This window comes from Herpailurus yagouaroundi, unplaced genomic scaffold (genome assembly GCF_014898765.1).
Source record: "Herpailurus yagouaroundi ecotype Mexico unplaced genomic scaffold, PumYag 182, whole genome shotgun sequence".
NCBI lineage: Eukaryota > Metazoa > Chordata > Mammalia > Carnivora > Felidae > Herpailurus > Herpailurus yagouaroundi.
Window position 1 is genome coordinate 23,362,605 of NW_024412413.1, and position 21,118 is coordinate 23,383,722.

A 21,118-nucleotide genomic window follows, 5' to 3' on the forward strand; every position below is an offset into this window, starting at 1 on the left:
ACTCATGGACTGCGAGATCATGACCTGAGCTGAGGTCAGATGCTTAACTGACTGAGCCTCCCAGGTGCCCTTTGACTCCCAGATATCTATCTCCAGCCTGGACACTTCTCAAGTCTTGCCTATTCATCATCTCCACTTACATATATAATAAACCTCACAAAATTAAAATGCCTGAAACAAAACCCCTGATTTTTCTCCCCCTCAAATCTCCTCCTCCACTGTTGTCTCCAGTTCAGAAAAAATGGTGACTCTTTATGATTCTCCAGAGGGGGAGACAAAAACTTAGAACCTTGGATCTATACTGATCAACTCCTTCCTTTAATACCCACATCCATACTGTAGACTCTACTTTTAAAAGGAACCTAGATTCTGACAGTGTCTCTCCATTACTATCCTGGTTGAAGCATCATCTTTTCTCTGAATTATTTCAATATCCTCCTAATTGTTTTTTCTGTTTCCTTCCTGTCCTATTGGAATCTATTTTTAGCATGGCAGTCTGAAAGATCCTTTTAAAACCTAAGTCATCTAAAGTCACTGCTCTACTCAGAGCCCATATTTGCCTTCCTGCTCAGAGTAAAAGCTAACTCCCCAATAGATTGTAAGGTTCCTGGGATCTTCATACAGTGCCTGCAATGGCACCTGGCACATAATAGGTACTTAATAAATATTTGATAATTCAATAAATTAAAAAAATAGGCTCCTCAGAGAGGGAGGCAGAGGAATACTATATGGCAATAATATCTTAAATTCGCTCAGAAACTCTTAGTGAGGGTAAAGTACATGTCGAATTTCTTGGCAACTGATTCTTCTCTCCTGTGTGGTCTTTTGCCCATCACCTTTCTGTCTTGTTTCCTACTTCTCTCCCATTCATTCATTCTACTCCAGCAACACTGTCCTTGCTGTTTCTCAAATATGTTGGGCATGTTCCTATCTTAGAGATTTAGTACTTGTTGCTTCCTTTACTTGGAACTCTCTACCCCAAATATCTGCACGACTTACTCCATCACCTCTAACGATCCTTTGCTCAAATGAATCTTTTCTGGCAACTTCTTTTAAAAAAAATTTAATCTCACGCTCATGACAGCCTCCTCTTCCCTAAAATATTTATTTCCATACAACTGGTCATTATCTGACACTCTGTAATTTTATACTTTTATTTGATTAAATGTAAAATCCTTGAGGGAGTTTTGTCTGTTTGGTTCTCTGCTGAATCTTCAACACTTCCATTAATGCCAGACACAGAGGACGTTCTCAGTAGATATGTGTTGAATGGATGAATGAGGTAATGAATAAATGAACTCTGATATGAAGGAACTGAAACCTCACTTGGGCAAAGAATTTGAAATACAGATAACTCAAGTACTGCAAATAACATTTTTTTCACATGAACCCAGATTAATTATTTCTCATGACTGTGGAGAACTTGCAAGTCAGGTCACTGAACTGAGATTGATTACTGTTGAGAAATAAAGAAGAAAAAAATGTGCCAGAAAACTTTGGACGTTAAAAAAATCTTATTTTCAAAACAGTAGACTCAGTAGACCTAAGACTGGTACACTTGCTCTTGAACAAGATTTTGGAATTGATCATTATATTATGTGCCTACTCACTACAGGAAGTTTGCCACCAAGACCAAATAGGAGGATACCAAGAACAAGAATTCATGTTGGCTAAATTAATTTCTTATTTGCCTTGTTGAAAACTAGAATGCTAGAGAAGGCATGTGAGAGGCAGTGTGTATTTGCACTTTAACAAGTCACTAATGAAAAATCTCTCAGTGTGTGTGTGTGTGTGTGTGTGTGTGTGTGTGTGTATAAAATGGGGGAAAATGAGAAAGACCTGACATAATTAGATAGATTAATAATTTGTTTGACAATTAAAGCGATTGCTATCAGCCAGGATAGAAATTCTATTCAAAAAGTTTTAATCAGTTCTCCGTATTTTGCTAAGCATTCTCCACACTCTCCTTCTCTCCTTGAAGCAGAGATCAGCAGTGCCCTGTGGTTCTCTCCCTAGTCCTAATCAACATATTTATTCATCAGTGCTTTTAGCAGTTTTAAATGTTTAGATTTGACTCACTTAGAAGTAATGGTGAATATACTGTATGACAGAATCTGTATCCAATTCTATCTAGACTGGCTTGGAGGACAAGTTGCCCCTGAGTATGCAGGGTCCTGCCAAGCTTCAACAAGTTGCCTGCACCCATGATATATGGAGCAGACGTAACTTAGTAGCAGCCCATGTGGAAGGCATGAGAGGTTTGGTTAGCTAGGGTGGAAGTAAAGTTGCTCCAAAATTAGGACCCATGAGGGTCATCCAGGCTGCTGGGCAGCTTGCTTCACAGGCCATGGCTCTGCCATTCTGGAGGATTCTTGTCTTACCTGTATAGGCAAAATGCCTCTGTTTTATGTCAATGTCCTAAACTATGGGAAAAATGTCCTGGGAAAGTGATTTCCTTTCTTAAAGTTATTTTTTAATTTACATGTAGTAAAAATCTTTTTGGGGGGTGTATTGTCCTGTAAGTTTTAACATATAGAGAGAGATTTTTTTGTGAACACCCCTCTTGGTTCTCTGAGTGCTGAGATCATGGGCTTCTCTTGGTGTTTCCTGTTTATGGTTCCAGTTTTGGGCTTCTCCAGAGCCCATTCCATCACACAAACAAAGAAAAAACAGCATTGCTGGGTTGCTTTGGAGGCCTGAACTTCCTACCTAGTCCTCTTTTTCTTACTCACTTTTCAGAGTCCTCTAACAGTTGCTTTATGTATTCTTCCCAAGCTTTTTAGTCTTAGTAAGCAGAGAGATAGTATGGAGTATGTTTGCTCCCTCTAAACCAGAACTGAACTTTGCAGTTTCCTCTTAAAATGCATGGAATGATGGGACACTCTTTACTTCCACTCACACTCTATTGATAGCAACTTAGTCTTAGGGCCATGCCCACCTAGCTGCGAGACAGGCTGGAAAATACATCCTCCAGCTTAAGTTAAGGGGAAAAGCCAAAAACTTTTTACCAAGAAAGAAAGAAGAAGAGATTTTAGGAAACACTGGCAGTCTGCCACAGGGATGACAGTGAAGAATATATTCAATGTGGCTTGAAAGAATAAGATGGCTAAGAAGATCTCATGCTGCATATCTGTGCATTTGAAATATCAGGTTAAACTCTTATTGCCTCAGTTTCATCTTGGACTCCAAAACAATACAAATTTAAGACCAAAGTGAGGGCTAGACAAGTCGATGTATGCAGAATTACAAAGGAAATAGCTGCAAACTGGATCAGATTGTGGAGAGGGATAAATGTGGGCAGGAAAGTTTTTGGCAAAAGCTATAACCTTTACCTCTAGCCTGCTGAGGGAAGCTTCCCTGAAGCCATTCAGAGAGCTTCAATGTAAACTCATTAGAACTGTTAGTTGTGGGGGGGGGGGGGGGGGAGAATGTTGGTGCCTGACTCATACCTGAGGGTATAAGTGGCTGCCTAAGGCTTGCTGATACGTCCAAAGTTTGCTGAGATGAGGAATGGACCACAGGTGGGCCATACAGAAGAGAGAATTGATGTGAGGCTATCTTGAATCCTGTTTAATCTGTCTACCTGGAAGAGAGGAAGGACTTCAGCGTCAAGAACATGGAAGAGAATGCTGGGTTCTAGGAAATGGTTCAAACAATGATCATTGAGACAACAAGCTGAATGGGATGGAATTATCGCCTGAAGTACACAAAACACCCACATAAAAACAAGAGAAAGCTTTAAACACCTGCCAGACCCAGAGACAGCAAGCCAGGTTTATGATTCAAGACCTTTCCTTCATCTTACTGTAGCTTTGTAAAGGGCAGGAATTAGCTAGCAGGTGCGCAGATAAGAAGCCACCCACCACCCACCACCATCCACAAGCATATGAAATCCTTATCCTTTTCCTGTTGCATGCAGGCTTCCAGCCTGAAGCTGACCCAAGATAAGGAAGTAGAAAAGATATAATCATCAAACTGATGATTTTAATTAAGTGGATATTTTATTTACTGAATTGAGTCTACATTTATAACTTAAAGTGTTCTTAGAAATGTCTGTTACTTATGGGGTGCTTGGGTGACTCGGTTGAGTGGCTGACTCTTGACTTTGGCTCAGGTCATGATCCCAGGGTTGTAGGATCAAGCCCCATGTCAAGCTCCTCACCTGCTTAAGATTCTCTCTCTCCCTCTGTCCCTCTCCTCTGCTCTCATGTTCTGTCTCTCTCTCCTTCTCTCTCTCTCTCTCTCTCTCTCTCTCTCTCTCTCTCAAGAGAGAAATAAATAAAAAGAAATGTCTGTTACTTAAGAGTGAAGACATCTCGGGGCGCCTGGGTGGCTTGGTCGGTTGAGCATCCGACTTCGGCTCAGGTCATGATCTCATGGTCCGTGAGTTCGAGCCCGTCGGGCTCTGTGCTGACAGCTCAGAGCCTGGAGCCTGTTTCGGATTCTGTGTCTCCCTCTCTCTCTGCTCCTCCCCTGTTCATGCTCTGTCTCTCTCTGTCTCAAAAAAATAAACGTTAAAAAAAAATTAAAAAAAAAAAAAGAGTGAGGACATCTCACTCATTCTTTACCATCCCTGATTACATTTTAAAGGGAAGGTAGGAGACAAAATAATGTTGCATTTTGATAATGCTACAAATTGTATCTTGTCAATATAGCAACTACAAGTATGAAGTATTTCAGATGCAAGAGAAAAAAATCTGGTCCTATTTTCTCACAGAAGAATGTTGAGCATTTGTAGGCACTATATGTTAAGAGGAACACAGAAAGGAACCATTTGCATCAAGTGACCATGCTGGTAGAAGGATTCAGAAGGATGACATTTTTTCCCAAACTGAAGGGCTAGCATGAAGAAGCGAGATTAAACTTGCTCTGGAGTTTAGTGGGTCAACTTGGTGAAAGTTTTATAGAGTCATATATTTAATATGAAGAAGACTTCTTTAGTGTTATGGAGCCCCACAGATAGAATGGGTTCCCTTGAGAGATGGGAGCTTTGCATCACTGGAGATGCACAAGTTCCATTGGATGATGTTATATGGCAAGGTTGCTTGTAGAGGGAATCCAAACATTGGGAGGGTGGTTGGGGTTAATGATCTTTAAGGCCCTTTCTGACTTTGAGACTATGGGGTTCTATAATCTCTCTGTCCAGATGTGTTCATACTATTTAGAAACTGTAATATTACTGAGTCAAATTTAAAAGTGCATGTATTCTCTCATGTAACAAGCATCTACTCTATCTGATCATTTCTGTCTATTTGAATCTCATAGGAAACCAGCCAAGTGGAAAAAAAACTCCAATAAGTTTTTAAAATCATGAATCCATAACTGAAAAATCCCTCAAATAATGACAGTTTAGCTAAGTACAAATTATAATTAAATTTGTGATTTGTTTTATAGCTAAAAAAAGCATTCCAGCTTCCCCTGTCACCCATTCTCTTCCACTGTTGCTCCCTCTGTCAATCACCCTCTCTCGTTATCCATTAGCTCTTTACAACTCAATCCACTGAGAGAAAACTCTCTGTTCCAATGTATCCAGGCCATTGTCTTGGCTATATCTCTCTGGAATACAGTGAAGGAAGCACAGCTGCTCCGGTGTAAAGATGCAACATGGGGTTCCATGTGCTTGCCTGTTCTCTTCAAGAGTTATTTATGCCAATGACTCTTACATTTTTCTTGGATTCCACAATGGCAGGAAGCACATGGTGGGTGCTCAATAAATAGGGAAACAATGATCTCCTTTTCTTTTTATCTCTCTCATTGGGGAGCTACTGAGAGAAACCAGATTGATCTCACAAAGAAAGCCACACAGCTTTGAAGAGTGTTTGGCATTGCTTCCATTCTCCAATATTTACAGACCATGTGGAATATAAAGACAAAGCAAACAAGACCCCAGCTATCAATGTGCCAGTAATCTAGTTGGGAAGATAAAATATGGGAAAATAGACTTATTAAAAGAAAAGGTATGAGTGTGATAAATGATGTGGATAAAATATTGGGCTTACAGCTTTGGAAAGGACCTTGGAGATTAGTGAATTCATAGTCTTCTTTTTACAGTTGGGTAAACTGAAGCCTTCCCAAGTCTCTGCTGTCTTGACACTCCTGTGTCCACATTACTCAAAGCATTATCCCACATTCTCCCCCAACATGATGAATCTTACAGCTTGCCTTTCCAGCAACCATTGCCTTCTCTTTGCAGGCATGGTCTAGTTGTTTGAGTAGGAGTGTGCCCAGTCTAAGAGATGAATCAGGATTGGTTTCAGTCATGACTATCCTTCCTCTATGCCAATGGTCGACATAGCGATGAAAGTGTGACAGTGGGATTTAAGGGAAATCAGATGAAGGTTTCTGAAAAAGCTTCTCTTCTTCATTAAAAAGGTTCTTTTTCTTATTTCCACTTTGTTTCAAGTGTAGATGTTGATGTCTAAGGATATGACACTTGTAGTTGGGATAGACAAATTTGCACCATGCAAATGAGGGAGACATTGCTACACATGGTAGAATCAAAGGAACTCAGGATCAACCTCTGTCTAAACTTCTTGTTAGTTAACAATAAATGTCAATTTGGTTTAATTCTATGTATGTTTTGCTTTTAGTCACAACCATAAACACTGCAAAACTTTATCTTCAGTAACTCTTCTGCTGCTGTCTTTCCTCCTCACTCACTTCATTAGAACCTCTGGAACCTGGATCCCATTGTCTCTCTGCTTAGCCAGAGCCCTGGCTCTCCTCAGAGGGCACTGAGTCTGTTGCAACCCTTTAAGAGAACTATCATTCTCCATTCTCCAAATATGACAGAGGTCAGAGGTATGGATGCTATTACCTTAGATGCCCATTGCCTTGGTAGACCATTAATTCTCTGCTGTTACTAGAAAAAAAAACAACTCTTCTCTTTTGAGGAGGCAAGAGGAAACAGATTGTGATTATACCTGATTATGCCTGATAATAACTGCCATCTGACTAAGACATCCTCTACCCCTGCGTGTTGTTGCCATGTACACTCCCCCCACTTGATCCCCCAAGCCAGGAACTCATTCATGTTCCTTTTCTGAAGTCTCTGGCAACAGCTTCACAGGCTTCCTTTTTCTACAAATACTGTCATTATCATGGTGACATCAGTGACTCTATAGATGTCCTTTCCAATACTTGAGTTCCAGTCATAGGTGTTCAGCCTCTCACTGAAACAGTCCTTTCATTATGCATAACACTGATGCAGTGATTTCAAAATATGCCAGCCAATTCTTTGACAGCCTTTCAATCAAGAGGGGTGTCTATGTTTTCTCTTTGATTTGAGCTGGCCTGAGTGACTACCTATTAACCAATAGAATGAAGTGGAAGGAACATGCTGTGACATAGGAGACTAGCTTAGAGAAGACCATGCAGCTTCTGCCAGATTCTCTTGAGATGTTCATTCTAGGAGACACCAGTCTCCAGGTGAGAAGTTCCACTACTCAGAGACAGTCATGCTGAAGAGGCCATGAGTAGGTGTTCCAGCCAATTGTCCCAGCGAAATTCGCAGCTGACAGAGTGTCACTGGGCAGCCTTGTTAGTAAGCCATCCTGGAAATCTAGATGCCCTTTCAGATGATTCTATCCGCCAGCAGAGTCATTCCTGCAGCTTTTGAGTCTTTCCAGCTGAGGCCTAAATATCCTGGAGTGGAGAAAAGCCGTGTCTTCTGTGTCCTGTCTGAATTTCTGACAGAATTTTTTGAGCATATTAAAATGGTTGTTTCAAGCTGGTAGGTTTTGGAGTACAGGTTTCCCCTGCTACCTGAGCAGAGCATTCCTTTGAAAACTTTGGTAAGCCAAGATGGCACAAAGCCAAGCATATATACCCTCTGCCATTTCAAAAGTTTGTGTTACGCCATTATGAAAGACCTACATTAGTACCTGGCTTTTGCTAACTGATAGAAATCTGAAGAGGATTTTCACTTTTACCAAAAAAAAAAAAAAAAAAAAAAAAAGCCTTCATCCAACTAATGTAGGTCTTTTTCAAGAGTAAAACAGCATAATGCAAACTTTGGGAAAGTGAGGGATACCTGCAATTTGTTTTGCAGCTATAGTAAACAGAACTCCTGCCATCGGCTTTCAGGGGAGTACAGTTCATTCAATACTCATCAAATTCTCAAGAGAGAAGGTGAAACAAGAGATGAGGTGAAACAAATAAGGATTCCCATCCCTGCCTTGCTACTTAACAATTGTGTGATTTGGGGGCAAGAAAAGCCACTCTACATTTTTGAGCCTCAGTTTCCTCATCTGTAAAATGGGGAAAATAACACCCATCTCATAGAATGGTTTTGAAGAGTAAATATGATAATATATGTAAAGCCATTGATACTCAGCAAATGGTAGCTAGTTTTGATAAGAACACAGAATAATATGATTTGTGTAAGAAATGAAGTCATAATGGAAGCAGAAGGTAAGACTACAGGGTCTTTTTTTCAAAACTATACCATAGTTTATTATTTTTTACTAGAGGACCCCTTTTTGTTGGTATATTTATTCTTTCCTAGCTCTTATTTACTAGTTTTTAAATCATATTTAAATGTTTAAAATATTACATTTGGTTTCATGCTAGTCATCTCAATCTGATATGAGACATAAGAAAAAATTTACAATCCAATATTTCACAGACCAGAACAATGATACTGAGCAAAAAAGTTTGGAATTTAGGGGAACTATGTTGTTCCTTTTATTATTTTGAATAAACAGGTTTTAAGAAAATCGATGTAAACTTCTCATTTTGTGTGAGGGAGTGAATTTCGTTTCTAAAAATAATATTTGAGCTCAATATACTATTTATCAATTTACTTTAAAAATATTTACTTAAGTATTTCAAGAATAAAGCAAAGTGAAGAAAAAATAACATATTTTGCACAGAGGACCTCCCTCCCATCCAGATGCTAATATTTAAATGCCTTTGTGTTTTAGAAGATGAAGTTGGTAGGTCGGTGGAGAATGAATGAAAAGGTGGAACCTCTGAGCAGGGAGGTTAGTCAGGGTTATTTCAACTTCAGTATTACCGGTAGGCCATGTGGTTATAATTCAACGATGGGTAGGAGGCTGGATGGGAAGGTGTGGGCATGAGAGGCCCCATAAAGGAAGACGTGAGAGGCCTTGGTTTTCAGGAGACCTGTAGTCAAATTTCTCTCCCCAGCCTCCAATACCATAGCACAAATCCGTGTTTCCTTTTTCTTAGGGAGAAAAAATAAAATTAACAAAGTACAACCACTAAGCAGGTTACACTAAGCTATGTGAGCAATTTTGTCAGAAATATCAATTCTACATATTGCAGCAAAAGAAACATGGAATGTTTGCCAAGTTCTTGTGAGAAATCTCTGTCTAAAAATTGTGCCAGCTTGCTAAATATAGAGTTGTTACAAAGAACAGAGCCAATTGGCCTGTTAAACCCACCTCAAATGAGATGATGGGGTTATGCTGGATTTTACCACACCAATCACTTCTACCCCAAGGGACGTGGAAATGAGGTCAGGGCACTTTTGTGCCTGAAGCCAGATAGTTTCCCAGTTTCTGTAGATGTTCCTCCCCTCAAAAAGTGACAGGAAGTATCCGTATGTCCTCATACACCTGATTTCGAAACGAAGAAATCTCTTATGCAGATGGCTGAAACAAAGCTGTGTATTAATTTTTTTTAAAGTAAAAAATCCAAAAAGGACAGTAGAAAACTTCTTTTTTTTTAATTTTTTTTTCAACGTTTTTATTTATTTTTTTTGGGACAGAGAGAGACAGAGCATGAATGGGGGAGGGGCAGAGAGAGAGGGAGACACAGAATCGGAAACAGGCTCCAGGCTCCGAGCCATCAGCCCAGAGCCTGACACGGGGCTCGAACTCACGGACCGCGAGATCGTGACCTGGCTGAAGTCGGACGCTTAACCGACTGCGCCACCCAGGCGCCCCTAGAAAACTTCTTTGAATGCTCTCATAGTGTCCTGAAACTTCTGTTCTGTTGCTCTTCAAAGAACAGTTCGGTCTGGCTCCAAGGAAGGAATCACCCTTAATATTGCAAAGCACCTAAAAATATTAGTAACCGACTGAATGTAAACGAGTCAAATAGCTCAGGATATGAAAGCTGTAACAGGAAGAGGAATTGGGTTGTGAGAAAGAGGCATGGAAGTAGCTTTGGATGTCATGAAAGAAAGCATGCAAATTGCTGTTTGGGAAGGTAATTTGTGTCCTTATGAAAGCACACCGAGGAGATGCTGGAATATCAATGTAGTCGGCTGGATTGTGTCCCCCCAAAAGTCATGCCGAAGCTCTAACCCCTGGTATCCGTGAATATGACCTCATTTATAAATAGAGTCTTTGCACATATAATTAAAGATCTTGAGCTGATATTATTGTGGGTTTGGGATGGATTCATTCTAAATCCAATACCCGTTCCCTTAGAAGAGAAGGGGGGGGGGTGGAGTTGAAACAGAAACATAGAGAAGGCGGTGATGTAAAGCAGAAACAGAGATTGGAGGGACGCAGCTAGAAGCCAAGGAACATTCAGGACTACTGCCAGCCACCAGAAGCTAGGAGACAGGCCTGGAACAGATTTTCTCTCAGAGCCTCCAGAAGGAACCAATCGTGACAACTTGATTTCGGACTTCTGGCCTCTGTAACAGTAGGAGAAGACATTTTTATGGTTTTATGCTGCCCAGTTTGTGGTCATTTGTTACAGCAGTCTCAGGAAACAAATAAAACCACCCACAAAAGCACCCATGTGAAGAGGAGACCCAGGATTAGAAAAGGGGATGTTGATAGGCGGAGAAGTGTGCTATTCCAACTTGAATTTATTAAAAATTAAATGAAATAAAAAATTTAGTTCCTCAGTTGCACTTGTCACAATTCAATTGCTACACGGGGCTCCCGGTTACTCAAAGGGACAGCACAGATACAGCACATTTCCATCGTTGCAGAGAGTTCTGTTGGACAGTGTTGCTGTAAGAGCCACAGATCAAAGTTTCATTTCTATGGGCAAATGACGTGCATGGGGACTGTTGGCTTCAAATCTGTCTTTTCACTCACACCTGCACCAGAAGATAGCAGTTATCACTGGTAGTGTCACTTTTGATTATGAAGGAACAACAGCAGAAAGGTGTAAATATAGTACAACCACCTGTCTCGGGTTTCCTCCCACATACCATCTTCCCAAACAACAAACATAATAAATGATAGTATTGATAGACAATTCTCTTCCAAGACGACATCCCAAATCACTATTGCAGAAACTATAAAACATGTTCTTATCTGTGAATGCTATGTGAGTCATACCCAGGAGGCCATATTTACTCCATTCCCTTCCTTGTATATTTCTATTTCCTCTTAACATTTTAAGAGGGATTTCCCCCTTTATAGCAATTTACCCTCTGGTGGGCTCTGTAGTTATTGAGAACAGCAGGAGCTCTTTGGTGGGCTTAGAAATCTAGGGAAAGATTCTGAACAGGGGGATGATGTGATATACACTTATTTTCCCCAGAAGATGAATCTGGCAATGCTGTTAGGATGATTGGAAGGGGGTAAAGCCTGTTGGCTGTGTGGTTTTGATGAAAATGGGAAAGAAATTATGCTCTGAATTGCAAAAGCTGCCGTCACCAAGATCCACCTGTTCAGAGCTATCTTTAGCTGCATTCAGGAACAATTTACCCACATAACCTTCCTTTCCCTTACTTTTCTTGTCTCCAGGTACAGGCACGAAGGAATTTGCAACATTAAAATGGGAAACGGCATTACAGGAGTGTGTGTGTGTGTGTGTGTGTGTGTGTGTGTGTGTGCATGTGTGTGTGCGTGTGTGTGCGTAAGAGAGAGAGAGAGAGACAGAAACAGAGAGAGCGATGGGATATACATGTGTGCATGTACATGTGTGCTGGTGCATTGTTCGTCACAGGTAGTACCAACAGTATGGCATTTAATAGTTTCTTACAACCTGACCCTAATCACATTGTCTTTTTCACCCTAAAACCTTCCCTCCTTCAGCTCTTAGAACCACATGTACTGTTCCCTAAATATTCCAGGCACTGCTGTGTCTCCATCTTTTGTCCTTATCTTTCCTTAGCCTGGAATGCTGTTCCATGTCTTCTCCTTGTGGTAAATTCAGACTCATTTTCAAGGCCAGTACATAGGTCACTGCCTGTAGAAAGCTTTCTTTCATTATTCTATTCTCCCTTTGGAATATATTCTGCTTCTTGTGGCTTTCCCTCTTGACAGTCAAACATGTTCATTTACCATGCAGGATTTGAATTCATTGCGTTGTTATTATTTCTTTTACGTTTTATTTGCAGAACTCGTCCCAGCATCATCCTCAGTGGACACTCAAGGGACGTATGCTGAATGGACATCTGAGCTAGGTGAGGTTGACTTGGAAGTGGAATGGGAAGTAGATGCCAGATGTGAATCTCTCAGCCATTTTTCCCCCTTATTTGACAAATACTGTTAGGGCCTGTTTTCATTCAATAAAATTCATTGGCCTATAGCTTAGTGATAGCATGTCATTTTACATCCAGATAAATTATTCATTAGAAGTAACAGATCTCTTTACTCTCCTCACCCCTCAGCATGCATTTGCTACACGTATCTATCTGCCCTCTCCCCATTGCAGTCTTCCCCACTTTATTAAATAGCACCCCTACCCGCCCCCACACTCAATTGTATAAGCCAGAAAGCTGGAAGTCTTCCTTGATTGTGTTTCCTTCTCTTTGTCTCCTCCTCCCATATCCAATCTGTCAGCACAAACTCTTGATTCGATCTTCATGTTATCTCTCTCTCCTTCTTGCCATTTCCACAGCCACCACTGTGACCACCCACCAGTATCTCTTGCTTGGATTACAGCTGTAGCTTCTTAATTGGACTTCCCATATCTGTTCTCCACAGAGTAGCCAGATAGACATAGCAACATAAATTGGAGAATTTTACCCCTTTGGTGAAGCATTTTAATGGCTTCCCACTGTCCTTTGAATGAAATTAAAATTCCTGAGCATGGCCTAAGAGGCCCTGAGAGGTCAAGCTCCCAACTGTCTCCCAGCTCCTGTCAGGCATCTCTCCCCATCACATGCCAGTCTCCTTCACACAGAGTTTCTTTCTTCACTTCAGAGCTCTGCAGACTTCTCTGATTGGAACCATGTTTCTGCTACTCTTGGAGGATTGATTCCTTCCTGAATGTAGGGGTCAATTTTTATGTTACTTCCCCCAGAAAAGTTTTCCCTGACTCTCATTAAGTAAGATCCCCTCTTATTCTCTTTTCACAATGTAGTTTGTGTCCTATATAGTCCTCACAGAATTTTTCATGAGTTCAGTTATTGGTGTGTTTGTTCAACTATTGTCTACTCTCCCAGTGGGCTTTAAGCAACACAAGGGCAGAGATCATCACCAACATGGTGCCTGATAGAGACTATATGGCCCGTAAAATACATATTGAATGAGTGGATAAGTGGGTGAGTATTCAGACTCCTCTTACCATTCGTTGGCTGTCATAACCTTCCTCGTGCTTTAAGACTTACCTCAACAATGCCAGCTCTGCGTAAAGTCTTCTTCAATTCCCCTACTCAAACCCTTACTTTGAGCTCCTATGCTATTTGTTTAAGGCTTTGATGTTGTGAAGCAATATATGAAGTAGTTGAGAGAACAGGTTTTAGAGTAAGTAAGAATCTAGCATTTGTCACCTTTGTGATCTACTTGGGTGAGTAACTAAAACTCCCTGACTTTTAATTTCACTACACCAGGGAAACTATTTTCAACCTTATTTGTGTAAGGTGGTTGACACAGAGAAGGAGACTTAATGATGATTGATAGCCAGTAATATATTGGTTCATAATCTTCTATATATTTTTACATAAGTGTTTTGAAAGTAAGAAATAGTGATCCCTAAATGACATGACTGAAGACATTTGGTGGCTCTGGACCAGGTCAAAAGCAGCTATTGATATCAGAGACCATTCCAGGTTCTGGAGTCATAAAAACCTGGTTTTAATCCCTAGATCTACCACTTATTGGCTGTGACCTCATATATATTTCTTATCCTTTTGAAGTTTCAGTTTCCTGATATGATTGAAATGATACCTTCTCAACAGGGGTGTTGTTCATGCTATCTCAACAGGAGTATATTAAATACAACTTATGCAAAGAGGGAACAATGTATAATCAGAGCTATATAAAATACCTTTAATACTGATCTATTTCATTCAACCAGGATAGAAACTTGGTCAAACTCAACATGATCAAATCTGACACGACTAACAATGCCAGTAGATCTCCTGTCAATTTCTTAAAGCAGCCAAACATACCAGAGTCTGAAAAATACTTTTCTCAGGGGCGCCTGGGTGGTGCAGTCGGTTAAGCGTCCGACTTCAGCCAGGGCACGATCTTGCGGTCCGTGAGTTCGAGCCCCGCGTCAGGCTCTGGGCTGATGGCTCAGAGCCTGGAGCCTGTTTCCGATTCTGTGTCTCCCTCTCTCTCTGCCCCTCCCCCGTTCATGCTCTGTCTCTCTCTGTCCCAAAAATAAATAAACGTTGAAAAAAATTAAAAAAAAATACTTTTCTCAAATTGATGAATACAATGCAAAGGTCTGGGCATTTCTCCAATGCCTGCCCATTCATCCTAGGTAGTAGCTTCCAACCACTCTTGCAACAGCTGTGGATTCAAGGTGAACTCTGACTGGGACTGCATTAACACTAAAAGATGCTCTGTTACAAAGATTTCTGATAGCTAGTAGGTTCATCTTTTTGAAGAGATATCTGAGAAATCTGGAGGCAGATAAAGCCTTCTTTAAAAGAGAACAATAAACATCTGACCCCTCTAGGAAATGGGTATTCAGACATTTCTAATGTTCAACTATTGAAAAAGATATGTAAAAAAGTATTTTAAAAAATTGAAAAGAGCATTTCCAAAGGAGATGACATGGGGTTGTGTAGTGGGTTGGATAGTATCCCCCTAAAAGTTATGTCTATCTGGAATCTGTAAATGGGCCTTATTTGGAAATAGCTCTGAATAATTTAATCAATGTGCAAGCAGGTGTAATCAACTTAAGATGAGGTCATACCGAATTAGGGTCGTTACTATATCTAATAAGACTGATGTCTTTATCAGAAGAGGGGAATTTGGACACAGACACACAGACATAAAGGGAAGATGATTTTATGAGAATGGAGGCAAAAACTGGAGGGAAGTTTCCACACACCACGGAATGCCAAGGATTACAGCAGTCACTATAAACTACAAGAGAATTCTTCCCTCGAGTCTTCAGAGGAAGTATGATCCTGCTGGCACCTTGATTTCAGACTTCATTCCTTCAGAACTGTGAGAGGATAAATTTGTTTTAAACCACTCTGTTTGTGCTGTTTGTTACAGAAGCCCTAGGAAACTAACACAGGCTGAAATCTTGAGTACCAGACCATGAGCTCTGCCAGATATGAGCTCCATCTATTCCCTTGAGCCTCTCCAAGCCTCATTTTCCTAATTGAAAAAGAGTGTGACACCAAAGGTAGGAAAAAACAGTACAAGCAAAGAAAATTACAGACCAGTTTCCCTGATGAACATAGATGCAAAACTCCTCAACAAAATACATGTAAATTGAATTCAACAGCATATTAAAAGGATCGCTATGATCCTATGATCACTTGATCACTATGATCAAGTGGGATTCATCCCTAGGATGCAAGAATGGTTTGTTTGCGACAACAAAAATGGATATTGAAGGTGTTCTAAGTGAAATAAGTCAGTTACAGAAGGACAAATACTGCGTGATTCTAGTTATATGAGGTATCTTTAAGAGTCAAAAAGATAGAAACAGAAAATAAAATGGTGGCTGCCAGAGGATGGAGGTAGGGTGGAATGGGGAGTTGTTCATTGGGTATAAAGTTACAATTACACAGTGAGTAGGTTGAGATATCTGCTGTGCAACATAATGTCTATACTTAACAGTATGATGTTGTGCACTTAAAAATTGTTAAGAGGGTAGACCTTCAGTTAAGTGTTCTTATACAAAGACAGAACAAAACAAAAGCAAAGGGACACAAGGGAATTTTTGGAGGTGAGAGATACGTCTATTGTATTGATTGTGGTGGTGATATCATGAGTGTATGAAGTATGAATACATCCAAACTCATCAAATTGTATACATGAAATATGAGCAGTTTCTTTTTGTGTATTAATTATTCCTCAATAAAGCTGTAAAAAATTGTTGGTGAATTATACAAATATAATGAAAAATCTTTGACATATGCAAAAAAAGGAAAGAAAGAAAAGGAAAGAAAGGAAGAAAGGAAGAAAGAAAGAATAAACGGTGTGTATGGAATACGTCTTTTGCCCTGTTTCATATTGCCTACCATGTTACTCTAGATGGAAGTGCCTCAGCTGCCCCATGCATAGCTTACATTTTGGTCCAGAGCTTCTCCACTACAGCCACATGAGGCCTCACAGGACTCACTACTCGTAGGTATTGTAGCCGTGGAAGTGTTACGATGCCAACACCCTACAGAAGAGCTCTTGACCAAAAGGGATAGAATCCAGGCGGGAAATATTTCCCTCCTCAGAGTCTAAGACAGATAATTCTAGGGTGTTTTCTGTGTAGCTCCTCAGAGCTTTCCTCACCTGTTAGAACCCCAGTTGCCCACAGAGTCAATCATCCAGACAACACAACCCTGGGTTTCACTCCCCCTAATCTTCACTCTTTTTCCTTGTGTGCTTCCCAGTTTAAACTGCCTGCACACAAGCCATTATCATATGTTCTGCTTTTTGGAGAACCTAGACTAAGACACTGTGAGAATCATGGCATTGATCTCACAGGTTTGTTTCAAAGATGAACGTTTAAATGTATGCAAAATGCTTGGTCTAGTGCCTGCCCATAGAAAGCACTCAGTAAATGTTAGCCATTTTCCCCATATGAGATGGAATGTTCTGGAAGACGAATTTGAAATGTGCTATCATCAGTCTCTCTTTCTAAGTGTTGAGTGGATGCATAACAGTAAAAGTCGTTTGTGGTTTTCAGCTTCAGCTTCCATCTTCATTAACACAAGTGGGGCTGTAATGGTAGAAAACAAGATATCAAATTTCACTCCCCCTTATGACACCCACTTGAAGCTCTGAACCCAAGAACTAAAAGCAAAATAAAACTATTTACCAGCCAGAGGGAAAGGAGAATAACAGCATGTGGCTTGTAAACTTAACAAATGTAATCACAGTAATTGAGCAGCCCAGGAAATAATTTGGCCAGCATATTATATTAGAAATTACATATTGCACAATTAAACAATTGCATTTTGGCCACAAATGGAACTCCAAATATACAATTTATGGTGAAGTGGAGAGGTAATTTAAAATGATAAAAGAATAGCAGGGCCCGGAAATGCATTTACATTTATATCCATATTGGAAGGAATATACCAGGCAAAGTAATAAGGAAAAGGGCCAGTGTTTTCAACAGAAAAAGAACAAAAACGAGTTGAATGAATTTTGCCAAGTACTACGTAGTTGCTTTACCACTATTTGACTTTCTAACACATGTAACACCCAAAAGTCCAGTGCTTTTTTTTACTAAGAGAAATTCATGTGTCAGAAGTTCTTAATTTGGGCTATTAAACTGGATTACTAAAGTCCTTAATTTAGTAGGAAATTCCAATACTCAACTATCAAAAACATATTGGGAGAGTTATATCTTATTTTTTTCTTGTCAGATACATTCCTGAAATATGCTGTTTAGAATATGCACAAAAAATTACATTGTCTTTCTCACTCTGCGGTTCACACTTCTTGGGGGAATTTGGTTATTTGGTCTGACCCTCGTCAAACATTGACTATAGACTTTCTACCTTCCAGGTTCTATTCTAGGGGGTACAGTGGGGAACTTAGTAGACATAATTCTCTCTTGAAAAGTGTGTTAGATGAGAACAAACAAACTTTAAACAAATTATTACAAATAATTGGTTAAATAATTACAAATGTGTAAAATATCGAGAAGGGTGCAGGGTACCCTACATGCACATAGCAGGGGGTTCTAACAAAGCCTGATGGGGAAACGGAGTAGCTCGGGCAGAGGAAACCTGAGGATCTATATTTACATTAAGACGTGAGAATGCCCAAGAAATATAGGACTCACTACTTATTTTATAATTAGTAATGGGTAAGGAAGCCTTTCTGGAATTTTTTGACTGGGGGTCCAAAATTGCAACTCCTGCCATCTAAAGGCAAAAGAGATTGGAGAAAACATTCCTCTGTCAAAAAAGAATCATAAAAAAAAGCAACCTCAGTAATTTGGGGATGAGTTCTATAATACTTGGTTTGTATCCTGCAGGACTGGTGACTTAATATTTCCATTGGATTTTTGATAAATGCTAAAGCATCCAGACTCTCTTTGCTTAGTATCTGGAGCTTAAGGGCTGGATATCACCAGGGTTTTTTGAAAATTGACGAAACAATACTCATGTGGTCACCATTTATTGAGTGCTTTACTGTGAGCCAGAGTCTCTGTTGAGAGCTTTGTCCTACTCAGTCTTCACAGCAGGTGAAGACTGTGGTGGGCTCTACTCATCTTACCTTATTGTGCACATGGGACGATTGGGGTACATGTGATAAATAAATGGGTTTCAGGACCTCAGATACTGAGTGGCACATCTGGGATTGAAGCCAGTGTCTCTCTGACCCAAATGTCCACTCTATAGCATTTGCTATCAAGCCTTTCACCTGTTTAAAAAAAAAAAAAGGAAAGGAAATAAGAGCAAGTACCTCATCAGGCACTTGCCTCTGCCTTCCCCTCTACCCACCCCAACCAGGCCAAGGTTGTAGTTCACTATTGTCTAAGTCTTGTTATCTAGGTATGGTCCTCTTTGTCAATATCATCTAGAAATCTGATAGAAATGGTTGAGCTACTAAATCTGAAACTCTTGGGGTATGACCCAACAATCTAGGTTTTATAAGCCTAGGGGGAGTGTAATGCCAGTTAAAATCTGAGAACTGGTGGTATAGACAAATGTGAAAGGCTCTGAAGGTCCTTGTGTTTGTTTGGGGTCTGACAATCTCAGATGACAAGGTGCATCTGATTTTTTTCCTTATGCTGGGACAGCCAAAATCAGATGACCTCATTAAGAAACTTCCCTGGCCCACTCAAAAGTCCTGGCTTTGTTTGTATTTGAGCATGTATACCTTAATTGGAAAATGTGGGAGACTGAAATTAGAATGTGAAAAGCTGATTGTATCCTGGGAGATGTAGATTTTCCAGGTGAACTTAATGAAGAAACTTTTTTCTCAAGATAGAGTGGGAGCGACACCACAGGGAGGAAGTAACTAATAAAAACAAAGGAAATCAAAAACCCCAGGGAAAAGCAAAGTATTAGATAGGTGGAATTAGTTCTATCTCATTAAAAGGAAAATGAAATTGGGACACCTAGGTGGCTCAGTTGGTTTAGCCTCTGACTTCGGCTCAGGCCGTGATCTCACAGTTTATGGGTTTGAACCCCACATTGGGCTCTGTGCTGACAGCTTGGAACTTGGAGCCTGCTTCAGATTCTGTGTCTCCCTCTCTCTCTGATCCTCCCCTGCTTGTACTCTGTCTCTCTCTCTCTCAAAAGTAAATAAACATTAAAAATTTTTAAAAAAAGAAAGGAAAATGACATTGGTGTGAGACGGGAAGCTACTGGTCAAGTGAAATGACCTGAGTTATGTTTTTTAGGTTAGTTTTTTTCTCTTCAGGTAAAAACTGCCCTGACACTTACCTTTAAATGACATACAGGTCATATTAAAGAGAAAGAATGGCCTAAGGATAGGTTCTGTGGGTCACCTATCCTGACACAGGGAAGGTAGTAATCAAGTAAATTTGGAACATGATGCATACCCTCTCTTCATCTCGGGGGTTTTGGTGTACATTAAGCATTCTCTCAGCAGATAACCTCTGCTTCAATAAGTGTTTCTCAATATTATTTGATCTTAGAACAATTTATAACATATCTATTAACAGCCTGAGAACTCACTGATCTAAAGTCTTCAGGTACCAAATGGTCCATTGAGGCCAGTGGGGCCAAATTTGTGACAATCTTTAGTATTCAACTCATAAATTGATCATTGTGATTGGTGCTGTTCTGGCCTATTATGTCTAGAATACACAGTGGGCTTCAGGTGTGGTAAGTGAAATATGAATTGGGTTTTCTAGGCAAAAGCACTGAGATGGATATTGAGGAAATGATGCGATTAGAAGTTTTTCTTAACACTTTCATGCTGGGTTGAAAGTCCATCTGCTAGACACCCCTGCTGGATGAAATTCTCATAGGTGGTTTGCTGGTCCATGTTGGAAAATATTTCGTTATAGATACCTTTCTCTGCATTTTCTCTTTTGCAATGTCCAATTTGGAGATGGAGGTAATAAGACCCAGGCTTGACTAATGAGCTTTGGGGAAAGCAATGTTCCTGGAGGCAGCAAACAGGACTAGGAGAATAGTAAACTTGGTCCCAGCCTCTTGGTTCTCGGCAATGAGGTTTTCAATCATAACCTGAATCCTGCTCATTTGCTGAGTCAACTTTGCTAAAGGGCTTAATCTGGTGTGAGGGACCATGGCCACGTCCCTGCTAACCTCTTCAGACTTACTTCTCACAACTCACCACCTCCCATGACACCTAACTTCTTCAGTCCCTTAAATATACCATGTTCTCCTTCTCTTTCCCCTGGCCTTATTCCTTCAGCTGCAAACCCTCTCACTTCCTAGCTAACCCCCAGTCCTCTTTCTTTCCCATTTTTATTGAGATGGTAGTTGATATTCAGCACAATACTTGGACTTACATGTATTGTGAAGTGATTACCACAATAAGGTTAGTTAACCTCCATCACCTTGTAAGATACAATTTTAAAGAAAGAAAAAAAGCGTATTCTCCTTATAGATGAGAATTCCTAGGATTTGCTGTTTTAACAACTTTCATATATATCATACAGCAGCCTCATCCTCTTTCACATCTCAGTTTAGATATCACTTCCCCTAGGAAGTCTTTTATATTTGTTGGGGTTTTTTTTGGTTGCAAGTGGTAGAAGCCAAATCTGTCTTTAAGCAGAAAAGGTTATTACATGGCTCATAAAATGTTGGAGCATTGGCTTGACTTTGGAACCTGAATGGACTGGAAGTGCACCTGCCGCCAGCATTGATGCTAAA